The sequence below is a fragment of the Lithobates pipiens genome, unplaced genomic scaffold, assembly GCF_037356315.1.
Source record: "Lithobates pipiens isolate NorthernLeopardFrog02 unplaced genomic scaffold, aLitPip1_a1.2 Scaffold_16, whole genome shotgun sequence".
Taxonomy (NCBI): Eukaryota; Metazoa; Chordata; class Amphibia; order Anura; family Ranidae; genus Lithobates; species Lithobates pipiens.
Window position 1 is genome coordinate 9,845,497 of NW_027507748.1, and position 27,454 is coordinate 9,872,950.

Sequence of the window (27,454 nt, forward strand, 5' to 3'; positions counted from 1 at the left end):
TGATTTTAAAAGACTTTTTTTCCTTGCGAAATGACACTTTGTGCAGGGACAGTTCTAAGCACAGGAAACATGCGCCCCTTCACAGGCATACTATAGACACCCCCCAGGTACGAAATTTAAAGGAATATTACACTTTTAGGCCGCGTACACACGCGGGGACTGTTCGCCCAACTTTGTCCGCTGAACAGTGTTTCGGCAAACAGTCCGCTCGTGTGTGGGCTTTCAGCGGACAGTTTCAGCGAACAGTCCGCTGAACAAGGTTTTTCGGAAATTCCGAAAAACTGTCCGCTGAAACCTTGTTTCAGCGAACAGTCCCCTCGTGTGTAGGCTTGTTCGTCAAACTAAGTTCCGCGCATGCTCAGAAAGGATTTACACGCCGAAAGTTATAATGCAGTGTATAGGACATCGTATTTTTCGTCCCGTCGTACGTGCCGTTCACGTCATCGCGCACGGTTTCAGCAAACTGTTCGTCCGTCGTGTGTGGCCATGTCCGTCCATGCTAATTTTGAGCGGACTGTTTGCCGAAACTGTTTGACGGACAAAGTTGGGCGAACAGTCCGCGCGTGTGTACGCGGCCTTACTGTTTCACTTTAATCATTATTAAAATCACTTCTCCTGAAAAAATGGCCGTTTTTAAAACTTTTTTTTGCATTGACCCATGTCCCCTGGGGCAGGACCCGGGTCCCCAAACACTTTTTAGGACAGTAACCTGCATATTAGCCTTTAAAATTAGCATTTTAGATTTCTCCCATAGACTTGTATAGGGTGTTCCGGCTTTTCAAATTTGCCGCAAACACCCCAAATTGTTCACTGTTCGCTGAACAGGTGAACAGGCAATGTTCGACTCGAACTGATGTATGCCCTCCCCCCATATCATGTACAATCAGATGTAACAATACATGTTACAATTCATGGCAACAATTTTTATGGAAATTTCATTTGAAGACAATTTTCCCTGAGCTGAGCTGATCTGACACACGTTGTGATTGGTTGATTCCGTCACGGCTATTACTTACACACACTCTAACACACTACATCTACAATCTCACAGACTAAAGACATTTCAGGTGTATACATCGATATCACTTTATAACTAATTACACTCCAACTATTATTGGTGGTCAATACACAAGGCCATCAGGAGACACAGATATGACCATGTACTGCAAGGTGCTCCTTTCTGTAGATGTGTTTGTGACCTCATACAACTTCCAGGATGAATCTGGTTACATCTTTATGTTCCTTCATTATAGTAAGTTGGTTCCATTTCCATCTCCACCTCCATCGGATCTCTTCTCCTCGTCCTCCTCTCACTCCGACTCTTCTCATTCTTCTCATTCTTCATCTTCCTCAGGTCATTGAGCATAAAGATGAGGAGCCCAGTGTAGAGGACAAAGACCGCACCGGATGACAGGAAGTGACCCCAACATGACCGAATTTCTGGGAAATGGAGATAAAATATGGGGACACCATGAAAGAGATATACAGAACCCCAATATAAAATATCAGACACAGTCAGATCATTCAGTAGCACCTGTATCAGGGAAGTCACACTAATTACAATGTGGAGATTCTTCTTCTATTGATGAAGATGTAGCTGCTCCTAAATCATTCCATACACATGGAGAATAGAAGGAGGTCAGATTATGGTCAGACAATGACAGCGGGCCGGGTGAGGACATGACCATGTGACAGAGTCACCAGCCATCACATCTATAAACATTTCCAAAAGTATATGAACCCCCTATGAGGGGGAAGGGATGGAGATCACGGCTGCTTTATAAAATCTGCTGACCTCATACTGAGATGATTAATGGTCCTGAAATGAAAATAATTACCAGGTGTTGTGTGCTCAGCACCCTACATTCTAATCACCCAATCAGAACAGAGCTCTTCCATCTCCAGTTACAAGGTTTCCCTCTCCTGAGGGCGCCATCCTCTGGTATAGTGTGGGCGATGTCCTCACTAAGGATAAGCTGAGCAGGAACTTAGGTGTGGACGGAATTTTGGGTGTTCAGACAAAATCCAAACTTTTGGGATGTTCATCATGAAATACTCTTCTGAATATCCCATAATACATTGCAATCATCTGTCTTGACCTCTGGTGAAGAGCAAGACATTCTATAGTGATGGTTGTAGACAAACTTGCAGCCCACATACTATAAAAGTAAACTGTCCCAGCAGCCCTTCCTCAGTGTATGGGGGTCAGTGTGGGGGACAGCTGACAGTATTGCAGGGAGAGAGAGTTGGCAATGTATTGTTCTACTCCAGGTATACAGCCATATATACAGTGCTATGTACAATACTATATCAAGTGCTGTATAGTGTCAGTGATACTTCCCAGTAAATTGCAATTCCTGTGGCTAAAGAGAGTGAAGTGTAAGCTCACCTGCATTTATAAAACATAGCGAGATACTAATATTTACAGGTAAAGTTAAACCAGGGAATATCCAATTGCCTCTCAGGGGATTAGGAAGGATTTTTTTCCACTGTTGGAGCAAATTGGATCACGCTTTATTGCCTTTTTGCCTTCCTCTCGATCAAATGTAAGAATAGGATTGTATATGTAACACCCACCACATTTAAATGGGTGCTAGATAGGGTTTAATAGGTAGTGATAGGTAAATTTAGCCAGGGTGACGGGGTCCTCTTTATGGAGAGATCTGGGGTCTATAATGAATGTAAAAATCTCATGTGACAGTAATAGGAGGTGACGGGTCCTCTTTATGGAGAGATCCGGGGTCTATAATGAATGTAAACATTCCATGTGACAGTAATAGGGGGTGACGGGTCCTCTTTATGGAGAAATCCGGGGTCTATAATGAATGTGAACATCCCAAGTGACAGTAATAGGAGGTTACGGGTCCTCTTTATGGAGAGATCCGGGGTCTATAATGAGTGTAAACATCTCATGTGACAGTAATAGGAGGTGATGGGTCCTCTTTATGGAGAGATCCGGGGTCTATAATGAATGTGAACATCCCATGTGACAGTAATAGGAGGTGATGGGTCCTCTTTATGGAGAGATTTGGGGTCTATAATGAGTGTAAACATCCCATGTGACAGTAATAGGGGGTGACGGGTCCTCTTTATGGAGAGATCCGGGGTCTATAATGAATGTAAACATCCCATGTGACAGTAATAGGGGGTGACGGGTCCTCTTTATGGAGAGATCCGGGGTCTATAATGAATGTAAACATCCCATATGACAGTAATAGGAGGTGACAGGTCCTCTTTATGGAGAGATCCGGGGTCTATAATGAATGTAAACATCCCATGTGACAGTAATAGGAGGTGACGGGTCCTCTTTATGGAGAGATCCGGGGTCTATAATGAATGTGAACATCTCATGTGACAGTAATAGGAGGTGACAGGTCCTCTTTATGGAGAGATTTGGGGTCTATAATGAGTGTAAACATCCCATGTGACAGTAATAGGGGTGACGGGTCCTCTTTATGGAGAGATCCGGGGTCTATAATGAATGTAAACATCCCATGTGACAGTAATAGGAGGTGACGGGTCCTCTTTATATAGAGATCCGGGGTCTATAATGAATGTAAACATCCCATGTGACAGTAATAGGAGGTGACGGGTCCTCTTTATGGAGAGATCCGGGGTCTATAATGAGTGTAAACATCCCATGTGACAGTAATAGGGGGTGACGGGTCCTCTTTATGGAGAGATCCGGGGTCTATAATGAGTGTAAACATCCCATGCGACAGTAATAGGAGGTGACGGGTCCTCTTTATGGAGAGATCCAGGGTCTATAATGAATGTAAACATCCCATGTGACAGTAATAGGGGGTGACGGGTCCTCTTTATGGAGAGATCCGGGGTCTATAATGAGTGTAAACATCCCATGTGACAGTAATAGGAGGTGACGGGTCCTCTTTATGGAGAGAGCCGGGGTCTATAATGAATGTAAACATCCCATGTGACAGTAATAGGAGGTGACGTGTCCTCTTTATGGAGAGATCCGGGGTCTATAATGAATGTAAACATCCCAGGTGACAGTAATAGGAGGTGACGGGTCCTCTTTATGGAGAGATCCGGGGTCTATAATGAATGTAAACATCCCATGTGACATTAATAGACGTACGGGTCCTCTTTTGGTAACATCCCATGTGACAGTAATGGGGGTGACGGTCCCTTTATGGAGAGATTCGGGGTCTATAAGGAATGTAAGCATCCCATGTGACAGGAATAGGAGATGAAGGGTCCTCTTTATGGAAGGATCTGGGGTCTAAAAGATTCCAAATTGGCGATTCTTTTTTTTTAATCGGTGCCATTGGCAGCCGAATAAACTGGAAGTGACGTCACTTCCGGGATTTTACATCGGAGACCAAATCAGAGCCAAATCCGGCTTTGTTTGGGTCTTTGCCTGGGCGGCAGACTTGCCAGCTGGTGTCTCGGGTCTCCAGGTGGGATTGGAGGTCCAGGAAGAGCGGTGGAAGGTGGTCCCCTCCCACTCCTTTAGAAAAACAGCAAAGAGGCTTTTACTAAAGTGCCAACCGACGGCTCTAAAAAAACGATACCAAAGTGAAGCCTGCAGCTGCATATCTATGCATCCGTGTACAACTCTACTCCCCTCAAGTGAAATACAGTAACATAATGTTAATGTGACAAAAAAGAAAGGAAAAAACACTATATAGTGAAAAAAAACTATAAAAAAGACCTATAAAACAAAAAACATAAAAGAAAATTAAAAAATGATTCAAAATTGAAATATGTACCTAATATTATAGATACATAATAATAAAGCAAAAATATGAACACCAAGAATTTAAACAACATTAACACTGAATAACGTCCATGTGATCATATATCCTGTTATTAAAGTGAAAATGTCCAAATAATTAATCCAACACCAGTGAGAAATCTTCATAAAGATAGCTTGATTAAGACACACTATTCTTTTCTCTCCAGAAACAATGTGCGCTTCCCCGTCACCAAATATATAGATTGGCTCCTTACCAACTTGAGGCGACCCCCCCCGTTACAGAGGGTCACAACAGGCAAAATAAGTTTAGATGGACATGCAGATACACAAGAACCAAGTTTGCCCCCCCGGGTTGCCCGATTGTCAGCGATATTGATTCGGTGACGTCCCGGGTGGGCAAATATATAGACCACTACTTACAGCCTTTGGTCCAGAAGGTCCCGTCGTACGTCAGGGATACTAAACATATAATTAACCTCTTATCTGGTATTGTCCCTAAGGAAGGTTTATGGTTAGTCACGGCAGACGTTAATTCATTATATACAATCATCCCCCATTCTTTGGGACTGGAGGCAGTCAGGCTGTTTTTAGAGAGGGAGTCGGGTCTTGTCCCCTCCCAGATTGAGTTTTTGTTAGAACTTTTGGAATATGCTACCGGACATAATTATTTTTGGTTCGATCAGCAGTTCTACCGCCAAGGACAGGGGGGTGGCTATGGGGACGAAATATGCCCCCAGTTTAGCCAACCTGTTCATGGCAAAGTGGGAGGAGGACGTCACCAATGCCTCTAGGAGACCCGAGATAGTCCTGTGGGCAAGATACATTGATGACGTCCTCCTCCTATGGGATGGAACAGAGTCAGACTTGCGCTCATTCATGACCATGAGATTGAGAATGACAGGGGGGTCAAATTGAATTTTGAGGCCAGTCAGGAAGAAATTAACTTTCTTGACCTCAATATAAGAAAGGTGGGAGAGGAGTTTACAACATCCACATATTTTAAGTCCACCGATAGGAACTCCTATATCCTTATTAGGGATGAGCTTCGTGTTCGAGTCGAACATACATTCGACTCGAACATTGGCTGTTCGCCCGTTCGGCGAATTCCGAACATTATGGGCCGTTCGCGCCAAATTCGTGTGGCGCTCACGGCCCACAATGCACTGCGTCATCGCAGTGCATTGCTGGGTCATGATTGGTCAAGCATGCACTTTGACCCCGCATGCTTGGCCAATCACAGCGCCAGCAGCGAGGAGAGCCATGATTGGCCACAGGCAGGATGCCTGTGGCCAATCATAGCTCAGGCTGTGTAGTACACGCCCCACACTATATAAGGCCGCCAGCGCGGTGGCCGTGTGGAGTGTGTTGGCGTCTGAAGCAGTTAGTGGGTGTTCTGTGTACCTTCAACACAGTATACACCAATCGTTATTGGCCGATTTTCGATCTTGCTCTTCTGTACATCTGTATATACCCCTTTATCTCTGGTGTTCTATAATAAAGGCATTTGCAGGAGTTAGTGGGTGTTTTGTGCCTCCAGCACAATATACACCTGTATCTACCCTTTATTGCTGTTCTCTAATAGAGCCACCTGCAGGGCTTAGTGGGTGTTGTGTGCCTCCAGTACAGTATACCCCTTTATCTCTGGTGTTCTATAATAAAGGAATCTGCAGGAGTTAGTGGGTGTTGTGTGACTCCAGCACAATATACACTACCCAACTTCTGTTTTACCCAACTCCCTTCAGGCCATTACCATGTCTGGAAGGCCAGCAAGGAGAGGCAGACAGGCGCGAGCCGATAAAAGAGGGCAAGCAGGCTCTGTGTCTAGAGACAACAGTGCTGGTCGTGGACGCGGTGCATTGTCATCAGCACGTGGCCATGGGACACGCTTGTCCTTCTTTTCGGCAGCTGGACATGTTGAACCGCAACATGCCAACGACTTGGTAGAGTGGATGACCAAGCCCTCTTCATCCTCCTCATCCTCTCTCACCCAGTCTCAGGGTACTAGCAAAGCAGCTGCCAACGCATCGTCTTCCCTCCTCTCAATGTCATCATCAGTGACTCCTTCCCTAGACCCACCACGTCCTCCTGAGGAGTCTCCTGAACTCTTTGAGCACAGTGTTGGGTACATGCTTCAGGAGGATGCCCAGTGTTTTGTAGGCTCTGATGATGACACTCAGCTAGAGGAAGGCAGTAGCGTGAATGCAGAGAGAGGGGATGCTCAAGAAGGACAGCAATCTGGCAGTCATGTTCCACAAGCTGCAGCATACTGCCAGGTTTGCTACAGCGATGAAGAGGGAGGGAATGATGAGGGCACTGACTCCACGTGGGTGCCTGGTAGGAGAGAGGAGGAGGAGGAGGAGGAGGAGGCACATGTCCAACGAGGCAGGATGCCCTCCGGGGGCCAGCTTAGGGGCAGCACACCGACTGAATCACACCGCAGAGCTCCGCCTGTGCTGGGCGCTGCCTCTGTGCATTATCCTAAAAGTTCTTTGGTGTGGGCCTTTTTTGAGACGAGTGCATCAGATCGCACCGCTGCTATTTGCAACATATGTCTCAAGCGTATCTTGCGTGGCCAAAACATCAGCCGCTTGGGCACCACATGCTTGACCAGACATATGTTGACCTGCCATGCAGCTCGTTGGCAAGCGTACCTCAAAGACCCACACCAAAGAACAAAGCGAACCTCTCCTTGCTCCTCATCAGCTGGCATCTCCAACCCCTTCCGTGAGTTTGTACAATGTGCGATTCCTCAGTGACAGGTCCCCAAATGCCACTTTTTCTGATGGAACGCGATTCCGGCTCTCTACCGGCATGTGGAAGGCAATGTCCTTGCCTCGCTGGACAGGGCGGTCAGCGGTAAGGTGCATATTACCGCTGACTCATGGTCCAGCAGGCATGGACAGGGACGTTACCTGTCTTTCACGGCCCATTGGGTCACTCTTCTGGCAGCTGGGAAGGATGCAGGACAAGGTGCAGTAGTGTTGGAGGTTGTTCTGTCAACACGCCTCCAAAATGCTACTATTGGTTGTGACACACCTCTCTCCTCCACCCCCTCCTCTTCTTCTTCCTCCATGGCCTCTTCCAGTGCTCTGTCCTCAGAACCAGCGGTGCTCCGTAGGCGTTCCAGGGGCTACACAAGTACGCAGGCAAAACGATGCCATGCCGTGCTTGCACTGGTTTGTTTGGGGGACAGGAGCCACACTTGGGCGCATGTTTTGTCAGCTCTGCAGGGGCAGGCCGAGAGGTGGTTGACGCCACGCCAGGTTAAGCCAGGAATGATGGTTTGCGACAATGTCACCAACCTCCTCTCCGCCCTCCGACAGGGACAACTGACCCATGTGCCCTGTGTAGCTCACGTCCTTAACCTGGTGGTGCAGGGGTTCTTGGGCAGGTACCCCGGCTTACAGGATGTCCTGAAGCAGGCCAGGAAAGTCTGTGTGCATTTCCGCTGATCATTTAATGCCTGTGCTCGGCAGGCTGAGCTCCAAAAGGAGTTGAACCTGCCCAAGAACCGCCTTATATGTGACATGCCCACCAGATGGAACTCAACGTTTGCCATGCTGCAGCGGCTGCACACGCAGCAGAGGGCCATCAATGAGTACCTGTGCGACTACGGCACCAGGACAGGGTCAGGGGAGCTCAGTTTTTTTCTCACCACGCCAGTGGGGCATGATCAGGGATGAATGCACTGTCCTGTCACCATTTGAGGAGGCCACAAGGATGGTGAGCAGTGACAGTGCATGCATCAGTGACACTGTACCTCTTGTCCACCTCTTGGAGCATACGCTGCGTGGAATAATGGACAGGGCACTTGAGGCAGAACAGAGGTAGGAAGAGGAGGACTTCCTTGCCTCTCAAGGCTCCCTTTATCCAGACAGTGTTCCTGCTGTGCCACCCATCACACAGGAAGAGGATGAGGAGGAGGAAGAGGAGGAGGAGGATGATTGTGTCAGCATGGATGTGGAGGCTGGCACTCAGCATCAGCAGCAGCAGTCTTGTAGGGATGATTTACAGTCCCAAGAAACCCGTGGACTTGTACGTGGCTGGGAGGAGGTAGCTGCGGATCATGTTGTCCTTAGTGACCCAGAGGACTCCGGACCGAATGCCTCAGCTAACCTACGCTGCATGGCCTCCCTGATCCTGCAAAGCCTGCGGAAGGATCCTCGTATTCTTCGGATCAAGGAGAGGGACCATTACTGGCTGGCCACTCTCCTTGATCCACGGTACAAGGGTAAGGTTGCCGACCTTATCTTGCCATCGCAGAGGGAGCAGAGGATGAGACATCTCCGGGAGGCCTTGCAGAAAGGTCTGTGCAACGCGTTCCCAGAGACTGGGAGGTTACAAACTCCTGGTCCCGGACAACGTGTTGCTGAGGCATCGGTCAGGAGTGGTGGAGAAGGTGGCCGTCTGACTGATGCTTTCAGACAAATTTTTAGTCCGCAGCCCCAAGGTATGATCGGTTCCAGCAACCATCGCCAGCGTCTGATTTACATGGGGCAGGAATACCTAGGGGCAAGGTCAGACTTGGACACCTTTCCTACCGAAAATCCTCTGGCTTACTGGGTCTTGAGGATGGATCACTGGCCAGAGCTTGCACAGTATGCAATTGAGCTACTGGCCTGTCCTGCATCCAGCGTTCTTTCGGAACGCACCTTCAGTGCTGCTGGTGGCTTTGTTACCGATCACAGGGTGCGCCTGTCCACCGAATCAGTTAATCGACTGACCTTCATCAAGATGAATCAGTCTTGGATCACCCACAGCTACCAAGCACCTGAAGCTGATGTAACAGAATCATTTTTTTTAAATATCACATCCCTTCAAGACTGCCTATGCTGATGCTGAGTGACTGTCCTGTTATTTTGATTGTCTATCCTCTTCCTCCTCCGCTGATATGTTGGAAGAACATTTCTGGTTCTGAATGACGCCATCAGCCCAATTTTTCTGCCCCTGTTTAACAGGGGCGTTTAATTACAATTTTTGATGCAATGCTTTGCAGCAGGGCTAATTCCTGCAATAAAACAAGAGTATATGGGAGAGGTTGCAGTGTCGTGGCACCAGCACCAGTGCCTAAGGCCCAATTTTTCTGCCCCTGTTTAACAGGGACATGTAATTACAATTCTTGATATAATATTTCACAGGAGGGCCCGTTCCTGTGCCCACCCAGAGTAACTGTGAGGACTTATAGTGTTGTGGCACCAGCACCACAACCACCAAAGGTAAATTTTTCTACCACTGTTCAACAATGGCATGTAATTACAATTCTTGATATAATCGTTCACAGCAGAGCGCTCCAGCGCCCACCAAGAGTCACTTTCAGGGCTTACAATGTTGTGGCAAAACCAACACCTTGTTCCGCCAGTTCTGCAGAGCATATAGGGCAGGCCCCTACTTTCAAACATCCAACTTACAAACATCTCCTACTTGCAAACGCAAGGAGACAACAGCAAGTGAGATGAAAAAAGATGTACGACAAAACAAATTATACAGGGGTGATAACCCTTCCCTATGTTTTCCAAAAAGCTTAAAAATAGTTTTTTTGACTGGAGCTACACTTTAAAAATGTACCAGTTGAAAATTACAAACAGATTCAACTTAACACAACAAACCTACACAGTCCCTGTCTTGTTTGCACCGCCTGTATACTGCTGTTCTGAGTATATAGGGCCTGGGGGCCACACGCATTTCCTTTTTTTAATATGGGTACTGGGTTCCCCTTAATATGCGTACAAGACCCATAGGGGCTGGTAATGGGCAGGGAGGGCTACCCATGCCATTTTTCTCAATGATTTCAACCATATTGCAGGAACCCGATATTACATTAAAACCGCAAGCAGTTTTAAATGATGTTATTTCCGTTTAATGTCATTTCGTGCAGGGACTGTTCTAAACACGGGAAACACGTGGCACTTCACAGGCATACTACAGACACCCTCCAGGCACCATATTTAAAGGAATATTTCACTTTTTTTTTTCACTGTAATCGTCATTAAAATCAGTGCTCCCGCCAAAACGGCCATTTTAAAAAACATTTTAGGCATTGACCCATGTCCCCTGGGGCAGGAGCCAGGTCCCCAAACCCTTTTTAGGACAGTATCTTGCATATTAGCCGTTAAAATTAGCACTTTTAATTTCGAACGTTCGAGTCCCATAGACTTCAATGGGGTTCTAAAGTTCGTACGAATTTGGGGTCCGTTCTAAAGTTCTGGTGTGAACCGAACTGGGGGGTGTTCGGCTCATCCCTAATCCTTATAGATAGCTGCCATTTCCAACCCTGGCTGAAGGCTGTCCCTCTGGGGCAATTTTTACGCCTTAGACGGAATTGTTCAAATGCTGTGAAGTTTGACGAACAGGCAGCGATCCTATCAAGGAGGTTTCTGGAGAAGGGATATGACCCTATCTTCCTTGAGGCGACAGTGAGGACAGCCCGAGAAAGAGATAGGTCATTACTATTGGCAGATAGACTGAATCCGAGAGCTAACACTCAGGGTGGGATACCGTTCATCACGACTTTTTCAGTGCAACACCATGGTGTGAGGAACCTGATTCAGAAACATTGGCACTTGTTGACCAATGATCAGGTTCTTAACACGGTTTTGCCTGAAAAAACACAAATTATCTTTAGAGGAGCCTCGTCTTTGGGGAGTAAAATTGCCCCTAGTGTACAAGACCCGCCTAGGGCCAATAGATGCTTTTTTCAGAACTTGACGGCTTATTACAAGTTTAAAAACTGTCAAGTTTGTACTTTGAACTCTTACAGGGGTTCAAAGATTTCTAACATAGTGTCCTCGAGCACCACCAGAACATATGAAATAGAACCGTTTGTTACCTGCTCTTCGGAGGCTGTGGTTTATCTTTTACAGTGTCCCTGTGGCCTCCAATACATAGGGCGGACCAAAAGGGCACTCCGTGTCAGGTTGAATGAGCATATAGGGAATATCAGGCGTGGGTTCGACAAGCATCCTGTGTCTAGGCATTACGATCAAATGCACAAGAGAGATCCACTGGGTACCTTGTTTTTGGGTATTGATAAATATAGGCCCCATTGGAGGGGGAGATATCTAGGCTCGAAATGGCCTGGATCCACAAATTGAAGACATATGTCCCGTTTGGTCTGAATGTGGACACTGATGTAAATGCCTTCATTAATAATTCTTGACCTGTTTTTTGTTTTGCACTTCAACCTAGACAGTACACAAGTAACCTGATTTTATTTTACTGTATATACTCTTTTTCTACTTTTGGTGTGGGCCTTCACTCTGGGTCGGTCGGGGATCTGGATGAGGTGATCTACACCAAGCATGTCTCCATAAATACTAGATAATGACTCTGTTTTGGCTGCATTACCTGTGAGATGAGGGCAAGGTGAGATTTAGAATACATTTTTTCTTGCCTGTGCTTCCTCTCCCTATATTGACCAGGCAGGGGTTCAGGCATGAATTATATATTTTTTATGAAAAATAATTTTTTTTTTTATAATTCTAAATTTTTCACATTTCATTGTGTTGATTGTACTTTCGTGTCTCCATTACACGTTTTTGACCTACTTCTGGTTTGCTTTGAATATAAGAAGCGAGCCTCCCAATGAGGATTGACCCAGTTCCCAGTTATTGTTTTGCATTCCTTTGGTTTCATCTCGTTAAACCGAGTGAATTTCAGGTAAAGGTGAAACATTGGGAGCAAGTTTCTGGTCTTCCTCTTGTTTTTTCATTTTTTATTTTTATTTTATTTATTATTTTTTATTTTATTTTTCATTTTTACATTTTTTATGATATTTGCTCATTGGGATCGAGGCTTGGTTCTCTCATTCCTCGCTTTTTTCTTGTAGGGCATATACCAGTTAGGTAAATTGGAGAGTTAATAATTCTTCATCATGGCCACAGACCGAGAGTGAGACTTGGCCCGCGACCATATAGTGTGTGTAGACGCACATGTAAGATGGTCGCGGATTGAGAGCGAGGCTTAGCACTTGATCGTGTGATGCTTTGTTGATCAATGGACGTCCAAGATGGCCGCGGACCCAGAGCGAGGCTTGGGTATGGGAATGGGTATAAATGGGGTGACGCCGTACGCCGCCCGTGCCCCTGGATGACATAGGTTATTACGAAACGCGTAGGGCGGAGCAACGTACGAATGTCACCCCAGTCGTGTTCGCTTGACATACACCAGGAAGGATGGGTTGGTTTTTTGGCGTGTGTCCGGCTGGCGCACGCTTCTTATCGAGCCTGTTGTTACTTTTTACATGTAAGTGCATATATTTTTGAATTTAAATTAAAAGTCATCGGTTTTACACTATATGGAGCCTATGTTTCCTCTATATGATGCTACGCTGAGTGGGGAGTGTAACATGGAGTGACGATAGTGACCGCCATAACTCTATCTTGTGGAGGATCTGAGACCAATTGAAGGGTGCAGTAATCTGGATGTCCATCTAAACTTATTTTGCCTGTTGTGACCCTCTGTAACGGGGGGACACCTCAAGTTGGTAAGGAGCCAAGCTATATATTTGGTGACGGGAAAGCGCACATTGTACTTTTGGAGAGAAAAGAATAGTGTGTCTTAATCAAGCTATCTTTATGAAGATTTCTCAATGGTGTTGGATTAATTATTTGGACATTTCACTTTAATAACAGGATATATGATCACATGGACGTTATTCAGTGTTAATGTTGTTTAAATTCTTGGTGTTCATATTTTTGCTTTATTATTATTATTATGTATCTATAATATTAGGTACATATTTCAATTTTGAATCATTTTTTAATTTTCTTTTATGTTTTTTGTTTTATAGGTCTTTTTTTTTTTTTTTTTTTACTATATAGTGTTTTTTTCTTTTTTGTCACATTAACATTATGTTACTGTATTTCACTTGAGGGGAGTAGAGTTGTACACGGATGCATATATATATATATATATATATACCATACCTGGAGGTGATTTCATAGGTACAATATTTAGGGTTTGCATTTTGTTCTCACATATACACACATTCTGTTCATTTTGGGATTTTGAGGTTAAGCGCAGTTCCCCCTTTTTTTCTTATATTTCCCCCAGTATAACCCCTTCAAGTCATGAACAGAAATTTGCATACAGTCATCATGAAGGGGTTAAAGAAGAAATTTAGATTCCGATGAGCCCCACATCCGCAATGACAATGCTGCCCCCCGAAAACTCCTGTGTGTAAAGGACAGCTGCCTGGCATTGCTGAAATGTGATGGCTGATGTTAATAACTAAATTGGGTAATGACCTCATTGTGTCAGTGATGTCATAGACCATGTAGGGGTGATGATCTCATTGTGTCAGTGATGTCATAGACCATGTAGGGGTCATGACCTCATTGTGTCACTGATGTCATAGACCATGTAGGGGTGATGACCTCATTGTGTCAGTGATGTCATAGACCATGTAGGGGTGATGACCTCATTGTGTCAGTGATGTCATAGACCATGTAGGGGTCATGACCTCATTGTGTCAGTGATGTCATAGACCATGTAGGGGTCATGACCTCATTGTGTCAGTGATGTCATAGACCATGTAGGAGTCCTGACCTCATTGTGTCAGTGATGTCATAGACCATGTAGGGGTCATGACCTCATTGTGTCAGTGATGTCATAGATCATGTAGGGGACATGACCTCATTGTGTCAGTGATGTCATAGACCATGTAGGGGTGATGACCTCATTGTGTCAGTGATGTCATAGACCATGTAGGGGTCATGACCTCATTGTGTCAGTGATGTCATAGACCATGTAGGGGTGATGACCTCATTGTGTCAGTGATGTCATAGACCATGTAGGGGTGATGACCTCATCGTGTCGATGTCATAGACCATGTAGGGGTGATGACCTCATTGTGTCAGTGATGTCATAGACCATGTAGAGGTGAGGACCTCCTTGTGTCAATGATGTCATAGACCATGTAGGGGTTATAACCTCATTGTGTCAGTGATGTCATAGACCATGTAGGGGTGATGACCTCATTGTGTCAGTGATGTCATACACCATGTAGGGGTGAAGACCTCATTTTGTCAGTGATGTCATAGACCATGTAGGGGTGATGACCTCATTGTGTCAGTGATGTCATAGATCATGTAGGGGACATGACCTCATTGTGTCAGTGATGTCATAGACCATGTAGGGGTGATGTCCTCATTGTGTCAGTGATGTCATAGACCATGTAGGGGTCATGACCTCATCGTGTCAGTGATGTCATAGACCATGTAGGGGTGATGACCTCATTGTGTCAGTGATGTCATAGACCATGTAGGGGTGATGACCTCATTGTGTCAGTGATGTCATAGACCATGTAGGGGTGATGACCTCATCATATCAGTGATGCCACTCGGAGTCCTCGGTGGATTGTTACACACAGAATGAAGCCGGCAGGGATCTGTCATTTACTGACATTAGTGATATCACCGCTAAATGCCGGGCGGAGGATTGGGGGGAGAAGTGGAGAAATCTGCCCACTTTGTTCTCCTGTCCTTCACTGAACATCCCATAGACTGGATTTGGGGGAGTCTCATGTTTGACCCGAACCTGAAGCTGATCCCTAATCATTCCAAAAGACTGGAATGGGAATGGAAATTCATACAAAAATGTAAAACTTTGGACTGTAGGGAGAGGAATTTTATGTGCCGCTATGATTGTAAATAATGTTATAATGTATTTTTATTATGGTCAGGACTAAAAATAAAACATGTAAGATCTATAATTACTGTATATATTTCATATTCTCTATTCAGTCAGTAGGCGGAGCTCTGTGTTTATCTGCTTCCGGCTCCTCCCACCTGCTCTGTGCCCATCCCCCGATCTCTCCTCACCTGGACAGGTGACCCCGGCTCTGCTCTCCTCTGATTGGCTGACCCCATTCTCCACAGTACAGGTGATGTTCCAGGGCCCCGGGGACCCCACAGTGGCTGTAATGTTATTGCCGGATGTGGAATATCTCTCCTGGAATCCTCCAATCACAGATAGACTGATATGCGGCTTAGTCCCCTCCTCCACCCTGCAGGAGATCTCAGCGCTGCCATTCCGGGGACATGAGACATGGAGGAGCGGAACCGAGATTTCCCCGCTCAGGTGAAGGAGGAGATCTTCACACCCCGTCTGTGTTTCCAGCTGGAGATCCACCATTGTCACCCATCAGCGGAATTCCCACCATCCAGATCATGGAGTCCTCATAGTGAGAGAGGAAAATGAGCACAGGGGGAGGGGCTGCCCACAGCGACCAATCAGAATTCTCAAGTTTCCTGAGATTTGAAAACTGATTGGCTACTGTTGGCAGAAGCTCCACCCTGTTGATGAATCAGCTCCATCCCAATAAACTGAACTTCCCTTCTACATGGACGGTGTATATAAAGACACGGAGCGGGGGGGACACTGCTAGGACTGGGGGTGGGGGTTGGATGGACTTACCCTCTACATGGACGGTGTATATAAAGACACGGAGCGGGGAGGACACTGCTAGGACTGGGGGTGGGGGTTGGATGGACTTACCTTCTACATGGACGGTGTATATAAAGACACGGAGCGGGGAGGACACTGCTAGGCAGGGCCGCTGTTAGAAATAACGGGGCCCCATACAGCTTACCTGACAGGGCCCCTTGGCCCCACCCACGACACCCAACCCTGGCCCCGCCCCTGGCCCCATGCTGTCATGAAATCTGGGGGAAAGGTGGCAGGAGCTGAACTTCCCTTCTACATGGACGGTGTATATAAAGACACGGAGCGGGGGGGACACTGCTAGGACTGGGGGTGGGGGTTGGATGGACTTACCTTCTACATGGAGGGTGTATATAAAGACACGGAGCGGGGAGGACACTGCTAGGACTGGGGGTGGGGGTTGGATGGACTTACCTTCTACATGGACGGTGTATATAAAGACACGGAGCGGGGAGGACACTGCTAGGACTGGGGGTGGGGGTTGGATGGACTTACCCTCTACATGGACTGTGTATATAAAGACACGGAGCGGGGAGGACACTGCTAGGACTGGGGGTGGGGGTTGGATGGACTTACCCTCTACATGGAGGGTGTATATAAAGACACGGAGCGGGGAGGACACTGCTAGGACTGGGGGTGGGGGTTGGATGGACTTACCCTCTACATGGACTGTGTATATAAAGACACGGAGCGGGGAGGACACTGCTAGGACTGGGGGTGGGGGTTGGATGGACTTACCCTCTACATGGACGGTGTATATAAAGACACGGAGCGGGGAGGACACTGCTAGGACTGGGGGTGGGGGTTGGATGGACTTACCTTCTACATGGACGGTGTATATAAAGACACGGAGCGGGGGGGACACTGCTAGGACTGGGGGTGGGGGTTGGATGGACTTACCTTCTACATGGACGGTGTATATAAAGACACGGAGCGGGGAGGACACTGCTAGGCAGGGCCGCTGTTAGAAATCACGGGGCCCCATACAGCTTACCTGACAGGGCCCCTTGGCCCCACCCACGACACCCAACCCTGGCCCCGCCCCTGGCCCCATGCTGTCATGAAATCTGGGGGAAAGGTGGCAGGAGCTGAAACATGTAAGATGTGAACCTGTTAGTGGCGTTACGTCCCCCGAAAAATAAACATTAAAAGTGAGAAGCTACACACACTGCAGCTGCTGGCTTTTAATAAATGGACACTTACCTGTCCCGGAGTCCAGTGATGACGACACCCGGATGTTTCCATCAGCTGTTGGGTGCTCCACCACCATTGTGGGTAAGGGAACCCGGCAGTGTAGCCTTTCAGCTTCACGCCGGAAACCTGACTGCACATGTGCGAGGCCCCGCTCCTCTCCCCTTTTGGCCCGGGGGCCAGGGGAGGAGGAGGGTGCCCCGCGGTGACATCACAGCTCTTTGACAGGGACTCCCGGAAGTGGAAAAGGATAGCGGATACCTTATCCCTCCCCCCATTTCCCCATCAAAAGGTGCAAATTGTGGCACCGGAGGGGGAGGAATAAGATGAGCAGAAGTTCCACTTTTGGGTAGAACTCCGCTTTAATAACAATTATTAGATTATTATTCTATTCGTTTTTTGACCTGAATGGACACAAGTCAGTTCATATCTGGACTCCTGGAGACCTACATGGGGCTTTCAATCAGGTCCACATCCGTGGCAGGCGGTGCTCAGAATTTATGAGGGGGGCGCAAACAAACTGAAAATCATATGAACATCATATGCAGCTACTGTGCCCAACAATTGCCGTCACTGTGCCCATCAAACTTAGCTACTGTGCCCATCATACACAGCTACTGTGCCCATCAAACTTAGCTACTGTGCCCATCATACACAGCTACTGTGCCCATCAAACTTAGCTACTGTGCCCATCATACACAGCTACTCTACCCATCATACACAGCTACTCTACCCATCATACACAGCTACTGTACCCATCATACACAGCTACTGTGCCCATCATACACAGCTACTCTACCCATCATACACAGCTACTGTACCCATCATACACAGCTACTGTGCCCATCATACACAGCTACTCTACCCATCATACACAGCTACTGTACCCATCATACACAGCTACTGTGCCCATCATACACAGCTACTCTACCCATCATACACAGCTACTGTACCCATCATACACAGCTACTGTACCCATCATACACAGCTACTGTGCCCATCATACACAGCTACTGTACCCATCATACACAGCTACTGTACCCATCATACACAGCTACTCTACCCATCATACACAGCTACTGTACCCATCATACACAGCTACTGTGCCCATCATACACAGCTACTGTGCCCATCATACACAGCCACTGTACCCATCATACACAGCTACTGTGCCCATCATACACAGCTACTGTGCCCATCATACACAGCCACTGTACCCATCATACACAGCTACTGTACCCATCATACACAGCTACTTTACCCATCATACACAGCTACTGTACCCATCATACACAGCTACTCTACCCATCATACACAGCTACTGTGCCCATCATACACAGCTACTCTACCCATCATACACAGCTACTCTACCCATCATACACAGCTACTGTACCCATCATACACAGCTACTCTACCCATCATACACAGCTACTGTACCCATCATACACAGCTACTGTACCCATCATACACAGCTACTCTACCCATCATACACAGCTACTGTACCCATCATACACAGCTACTCTACCCATCATACACAGCTACTGTACCCATCATACACAGCTACTCTACCCATCATACACAGCTACTGTACCCATTATACACACCTACTGTGCCCATCATACACAGCTACTGTACCCATCATACACAGCTACTCTACCCATCATACACAGCTACTCTACCCATCATACACATCTACTCTACCCATCATACACAGCTACTGTACCCATCATACACAGCTACTGTACCCATCATACACACCTACTGTGCCCATCATACACAGCTACTGTACCCATCATACACAGCTACTGTACCCATCATACACACCTACTGTGCCCATCATACACAGCTACTGTACCCATCATACACAGCTACTGTACCCATCATACACACCTACTGTGCCCATCATACACACCTACTGTACCCATCATACACAGCTACTATACCCATCATACACAGCTACTGTACCCATCATACACACCTACTGTGCCCATCATACACAGCTACTGTACCCATCATACACAGCTACTGTACCCATCATACACAGCTACTGTACCCATCATACACAGCTACTCTACCCATCTTACACAGCTACTGTACCCATCATACACAGCTACTGTGCCCATCATACACAGCTACTCTACCCATCTTACACAGCTACTGTACCCATCATACACAGCTACTGTGCCCATCATACACAGCTACTGTACCCATCATACACAGCTACTGTGCCCATCATACACAGCTACTGTACCCATCATACACAGCTACTGTGCCCATCATACACAGCTACTGTACCCATCATACACAGCTACTGTGCCCATCATACACAGCTACTGTACCCATCATACACAGCTACTGTGCCCATCATACACAGCCACTGTACCCATCATACACAGCTACTGTACCCATCATACACAGCTACTGTACCCATCATACACAGCTACTGTGCCCATCATACACAGCTACTGTGCCCATCATACACAGCTACTCTACCCATCATACACAGCTACTGTACCCATCATACACAGCTACTGTGCCCATCATACACAGCTACTGTACCCATCATACACAGCTACTGTACCCATCATACACAGCTACTGTGCCCATCATACACAGCTACTCTACCCATCATACACAGCTACTGTGCCCATCATACACAGCTACTGTGCCCATCATACACAGCTACTGTGCCCATCATACACAGCTACTCTACCCATCATACACAGCTACTGTACCCATCATACACAGCTACTGTACCCATCATACACAGCTACTGTGCCCATCATACACAGCTACTGTACCCATCATACACAGCTACTGTACCCACTGGTCCTCAGGAAAAACTGACAGGCGGATCTGATTGCAAAGCTTGGGTGAAAAATTATTAAAGGGGAGTGATTTGGGGTGGTAAAAATGCACCTTGGCTGTGTGTTTTTACTGTCCCTTCCCCCCATCACATGTGTAAAGTAGCATCTCACTATGTGCTCATGGTCATTATGATGATCGGGGCACAGCGGGTTCTCTATGGCTCTGTCAGTGTAACATGCTGTGTGGTGCTGTGTTATAGTCTGTAACACACAGAACAGCCATATATTGAGAAAGTCACCACCACACAGCATGAGACACTGACAGAGCCACAATGGGGAGTCGGGGGACTGAGCCTCAGCCTGTGTGATGTGTCAGTGTGTGCGATGTGATGTTTGATGTGTGATGTGATGTGATGTGATGTGATGTGATGTGATGTGATGTGATGTGATGTGATGTGATGTGATGTGATGTGTGATGTGATGTGATGTGTGATGTGATGTGTGATGTGATGTGATGTGATGTGATGTGATGTGATGTGATGTGAGGTGTGATGTGTGATGTGTGATGTGTGATGTGATGTGATGTGATGTGATGTGAGGTGTGATGTGTGCGATGTGATGTGATGTTTGATGTGTGATGTGTGATGTGATGTGATGTGATGTGATGTGATGTGATGTGATGTGATGTGATGTGATGTGATGTGATGTGATGTGTGATGTGATGTGATGTGATGTGATGTGATGTGATGTGATGTGTGATGTGATGTGATGTGATGTGATGTGATGTGATGTGAGGTGTGATGTGTGATGTGATGTGATGTGATGTGAGGTGTGATGTGTGATGTGATGTGATGTGATGTGATGTTTGATGTGTGATGTGTGATGTGATGTGATGTGATGTGTGATGTGATGTGTGATGTGATGTGTGATGTGATGTGATGTGTGATGTGATGTGTGATGTGATGTGTGATGTGATGTGTGATGTGATGTGTGATGTGATGTGATGTGTGATGTGTGATGTGTGATGTGTGATGTGTGATGTGTGATGTGATGTGTGATGTGTGATGTGATGTGATGTGTGATGTGATGTGTGATGTGATGTGTGATGTGATGTGATGTGTGATGTGATGTGATGTGTGATGTGATGTGTGATGTGATGTGTGATGTGTGATGTGATGTGATGTGTGATGTGATGTGTGATGTGTGATGTGATGTGATGTGTGATGTGATGTGTGATGTGTGATGTGATGTGATGTGTGATGTGATGTGTGATGTGATGTGTGATGTGATGTGATGTGTGATGTGATGTGATGTGATGTGAGGTGTGATGTGTGATGTGATGTGATGTGATGTGATGTTGATGTGTGATGTGTGATGTGATGTGATGTGATGTGTGATGTGATGTGTGATGTGATGTGTGATGTGATGTGATGTGTGATGTGATGTGTGATGTGATGTGTGATGTGATGTGTGATGTGATGTGTGATGTGATGTGATGTGTGATGTGTGATGTGTGATGTGTGATGTGTGATGTGTGATGTGATGTGTGATGTGTGATGTGATGTGATGTGTGATGTGATGTGTGATGTGATGTGTGATGTGATGTGATGTGTGATGTGATGTGATGTGTGATGTGATGTGTGATGTGATGTGTGATGTGATGTGTGATGTGATGTGATGTGTGATGTGATGTGTGATGTGATGTGATGTGTGATGTGATGTGATGTGATGTGAGGTGTGATGTGTGATGTGATGTGATGTGATGTGATGTTTGATGTGTGATGTGTGATGTGATGTGATGTGATGTGTGATGTGATGTGTGATGTGATGTGTGATGTGATGTGATGTGTGATGTGATGTGTGATGTGATGTGTGATGTGATGTGTGATGTGATGTGTGATGTGATGTGATGTGATGTGTGATGTGTGATGTGATGTGTGATGTGTGATGTGTGATGTGTGATGTGATGTGTGATGTGTGATGTGATGTGATGTGTGATGTGATGTGTGATGTGATGTGTGATGTGATGTGATGTGTGATGTGATGTGATGTGTGATGTGTGATGTGATGTGTGATGTGATGTGTGATGGGATGTGATGTTGATGTGATGTGATGTGTGATGTGATGTGTGATGTGATGTGTGATGTGATGTGATGTGTGATGTGATTGTGATGTGATGTGATGTGTGATGTGATGTGATGTGATGTGATGTGTGTGTGATGTGATGTGTGATGTGATGTGTGATGTGATGTGTGATGTGATGTGTGATGTGATGTGATGTGTGATGTGATGTGATGTGTGATGTGATGTGTGATGTGATGTGTGATGTGATGTGATGTGTGATGTGATGTGATGTGTGATGTGATATGATGTGTGTGTGATGTGTGTGTGATGTGATGTGTGATGTGATGTGTGATGTGATGTGTGATGTGATGTGATGTGTGATGTGATGTGTGATGTGATGTGTGATGTGGTGAATGTGATGTGTGATGTGATGTGATGTGTGATGTGATGTGTGATGTGATGTGTGATGTGATGTTGATGTGATGTGTGATGTGATGTTGATGTGATGTGTGATGTGATGTGTGATGTGTGTGATGTGTGATGTGTGATGTGTGATGTGATGTGTGATGTGTGATGTGTTGATGTGTGATGTGATGTGTGATGTGATGTGTGATGTGATGTGTGATGTGATGTGTGATGTGATGTGATGTGTGATGTGATGTGATGTGATGTGTGATGTGATGTGATGTGTGTGTGATGTGATGTGTGATGTGATGTGATGTGTGATGTGATGTGTGATGTGATGTGTGATGTGATGTGATGTGTGATGTGATGTGTGTGATGTGATGTGTGATGTGTGTGATGTGATGTGTGATGTGATGTGTGTGTGTGATGTGATGTGTGATGTGTGATGTGATGTGTGATGTGTGATGTGTGATGTGTGATGTGATGTGGATGTGATGTGTGATGTGATGTGATGTGTGATGTGATGTGATGTGATGTGTGTGATGTGATGTGTGATGTGATGTGTGATGTGATGTGTATGTGTGATGTGATGTGTGATGTGATGTGATGTGATGTGATGTGTGATGTGATGTGATGTGATGTGTGATGTGATGTGTGATGTGATGTGATGTGAGTGATGTGTGATGTGATGTGATGTGATGTGATGTGTGATGTGATGTGATGTGTGTGATGTGTATGTGATGTGTATGTGATGTGTGATGTGATGTGTGATGTGATGTGATGTGATGTGATTGTGATGTGATGTGTGATGTATGTGTGAATGTGATGTGTGATGTGATGTGTGATGTGATGTGTGATGTGATGTGATGTGTGATGTGATGTGATGTGATGTGATGTGATGTGTGATGTGATGTGTGATGTGATGTGTGATGTGACTGTGATGTGATGTGTGATGTGATGTGATGTGTGATGTGATGTGATGTGTGATGTGATGTGTGATGTGATGTGTGTGATGTGGATGTGATGTGATGTGATGTGATGTGTGATGTGATGATGTGTGATGTATGTGTGTGATGTGTGATGTGTATGTGATGTGGTGATGTGATGTGATGTGATGTGTGATGTGATGTGTGATGTGATGTGTGATGTGATGAGATGTGATGTGATGTGTGATGTGCATGTGAGTGTGATGTGATGTGTATGTGATGTGTGTATGTGATGTGTGATGTGATGTGATGTTGATGTGATGTGATGTGTGATGTGTGATGTGATGTGAGGTGTGATGTGTGATGTGTGATGTGTGATGTGATGTGTGATGTGATGTGATGTGTGATGTGATGTGTGATGTGATGTGATGTGATGTGATGTGATGTGTGATGTGATGTGATGTGTGATGTGATGTGTGATGTGATGTGATGTGATGTGTGATGTGATGTGTGATGTGATGTGATGTGTGATGTGATGTGTGATGTGATGTGATGTGTGATGTGATGTGATGTGTGATGTGATGTGTGATGTGTGTGATGTGTGATGTGATGTGTGATGTGATGTGTGATGTGATGGTGATGTGATGTGATGTGTGATGTGATGTGATGTGTGATGTGATGTGATGTGTGATGTGTGTGATGTGATGTGTGATGTGATGTGTGATGTGATGTGATGTGATGTGAGGTGTGATGTGTGATGTGATGTGATGTGATGTGTGATGTGATGTGATGTGTGATGTGTGCGATGTGATGTGTGATGTGATGTGATGTGATGTGTGTGTGATGTGATGTGATGTGTGATGTGATGTGTGATGTGATGTGTGATGTGTGCGATGTGATGTGTGATGTGATGTGTGATGTGATGTGATGTGTGATGTGATGTGATGTGATGTGTGATGTGATGTGTGATGTGTGATGTGTGATGTTGATGTGTGATGTGTGATGTGATGTGTGATGTGATGTGTGATGTGATGTGATGTGATGTGTGATGTGATGTGAGGTGTGATGTGTGATGTGATGTGATGTGATGTGTGATGTGATGTGTGATGTGTGATGTGATGTGATGTGTGATGTGATGTGATGTGAGTGTGATGTGATGTGATGTGATGTGTGATGTGATGTGATGTGATGTGATGTGTGTGATGTGTGATGTGATGTGTGTGATGTGTGATGTGTGATGTGATGTGATGTGTGATGTGTGATGTGATGTGATGTGTGATGTGTGATGTGATGTGTTATGTGATGTGATGTGATGTGTGATGTGATGTGTGATGTGATGTGATGTGATGTGTGATGTGATGTGATGTGATGTGTGATGTGTGATGTGATGTGATGTGTGATGTGATGTGATGTGATGTGATGTGATGTGAGGTGTGATGTGTGATGTGTGATGTGATGTGATGTGATGTGATTTGAGGTGTGATGTGTGATGTGATGTGTTATGTGATGTGATGTGATGTGTGATGTGATGTGTGATGTGATGTGATGTGATGTGAGGTGTGATGTGTGATGTGATGTGATGTGTGATGTGTATGTGATGTGTGATGTGTGTGATGTGATGTGTGATGTGATGTGTGATGTGATGTGATGTGATGTGTGATGTGATGTGATGTGTGATGTGTTGTGATGTGATGTGATGTGTGATGTGTGATGTGATGTGATGTGATGTGATGTGTGATGTGATGTGTGATGTGTGATGTGTGATGTGTGATGTGTGATGTGATGTGTGATGTGATGTGATGTGATGTGTGATGTGATGTGAGGTGTGATGTGTGATGTGTGATGTGATGTGATGTGTGATGTGATGTGTGATGTGTGATGTGATGTGATGTGTGATGTGATGTGATGTGATGTGTGATGTGATGTGTGATGTGTGCGATGTGATGTGTGATGTGATGTGATGTGATGTGATGTGATGTGATGTGTGATGTGTGCGATGTGATGTGTGATGTGATGTGATGTGATGTGATGTGAGGTGTGATGTGTGATGTGTGATGTGATGTGATGTGATGTGATGTGTGATGTGATGTGTGATGTGATGTGTTATGTGATGTGATGTGATGTGTGATGTGATGTGTGATGTGATGTGTGATGTGAGGTGTGATGTGTGATGTGTGATGTGTGATGTGTGATGTGATGTGTGATGTGTGATGTGTGATGTGTGTGATGTGTGATGTGTGATGTGTGATGTGTGATGTGTGATGTGTGATGTGTGATGTGATGTGATGTGATGTGTGATGTGATGTGGTGATGTGTGATGTGTGATGTGTGTGATGTGTGATGTGTGATGTGTGTGATGTGTGATGTGTGATGTGTGATGTGTGATGTGTGATGTGATGTGTGTGATGTGTGTGATGTGTGTGATGTGTGATGTGATGTGTGATGTGTGATGTGTGTGATGTGTGATGTGTGATGTGTGATGTGTGATGTGATGTGATGTGTGATGTGTGTGATGTGTGATGTGTGTGATGTGTGATGTGTGTGATGTGTGATGTGTGATGTGTGATGTGTGATGTGTGATGTGATGTGATGTGATGTGTGATGTGATGTGGTGATGTGTGTGATGTGTGATGTGTGATGTGTGTGATGTGTGATGTGTGATGTGTGATGTGTGATGTGTGATGTGTGATGTGATGTGTGTGATGTGTGTGATGTGTGATGTGTGATGTGATGTGTGATGTGTGATGTGTGATGTGTGATGTGTGATGTGTGATGTGTGATGTGTGATGTGTGTGATGTGTGATGTGTGATGTGTGATGTGTGATGTGTGATGTGTGATGTGTGTGATGTGTGATGTGTGATGTGTGATGTGTGATGTGTGATGTGTGATGTGATGTGTGATGTGTGATGTGATGTGATGTGTGATGTGATGTGATGTGTGATGTGATGTGATGTGATGTGATGTGATGTGTGATGTGATGTGATGTTTGATGTGATGTGATGTGATGTGATGTGATGTGATGTGTGATGTGTGTGATGTGTGATGTGTATGTGTGATGTGTGTGATGTGTGATGTGTGATGTGTGATGTGTGATGTGTGATGTGTGATGTGTGATGTGTGATGTGTGATGTGTGATGTGTGATGTGTGATGTGATGTGTGTGATGTGTGATGTGTGTGATGTGTGATGTGTGATGTGTGATGTGTGATGTGTGATGTGTGATGTGTGATGTGTGATGTGTGATGTGTGATGTGTGATGTGTGATGTGTGATGTGTGATGTGTGATGTGATGTGATGTGATGTGATGTGATGTGTGATGTGTGATGTGTGATGTGTGATGTGTGATGTGATGTGATGTGTGATGTGATGTGATGTGATGTGATGTGATGTGTGATGTGATGTGATGTGATGTGTGATGTGATGTGATGTGATGTGTGATGTGTGTGATGTGTGATGTGATGTGTGTGATGTGTGATGTGTGATGTGATGTGATGTGTGATGTGTGATGTGATGTGATGTGTGATGTGTGATGTGATGTGTTATGTGATGTGATGTGATGTGTGATGTGATGTGTGATGTGATGTGATGTGATGTGTGATGTGATGTGATGTGATGTGTGATGTGTGATGTGATGTGATGTGTGATGTGATGTGATGTGATGTGATGTGATGTGAGGTGTGATGTGTGATGTGTGATGTGATGTGATGTGATGTGATTTGAGGTGTGATGTGTGATGTGATGTGTTATGTGATGTGATGTGATGTGTGATGTGATGTGTGATGTGATGTGATGTGATGTGAGGTGTGATGTGTGATGTGATGTGATGTGTGATGTGTGATGTGATGTGTGATGTGTGTGATGTGATGTGTGATGTGATGTGTGATGTGATGTGATGTGAT

The 27,454-nt window shown here is 45.6% G+C and overlaps 1 long non-coding RNA gene across 1 annotated transcript in view; it reads right to left on the minus strand.

The window, feature by feature from the left end:
* Nucleotides 1-902: 902 nt before the first annotated feature.
* The window catches only part of LOC143981585 (uncharacterized), a 32,602-nt gene continuing 6,050 nt past the window's right edge, over nt 903-27,454 (minus strand). Inside the window, exon 2 of the long non-coding RNA XR_013274326.1 lies at nt 903-1,440. This is a non-coding gene — a long non-coding RNA (uncharacterized LOC143981585). The remainder of the gene's footprint in view (nt 1,441-27,454) is intronic.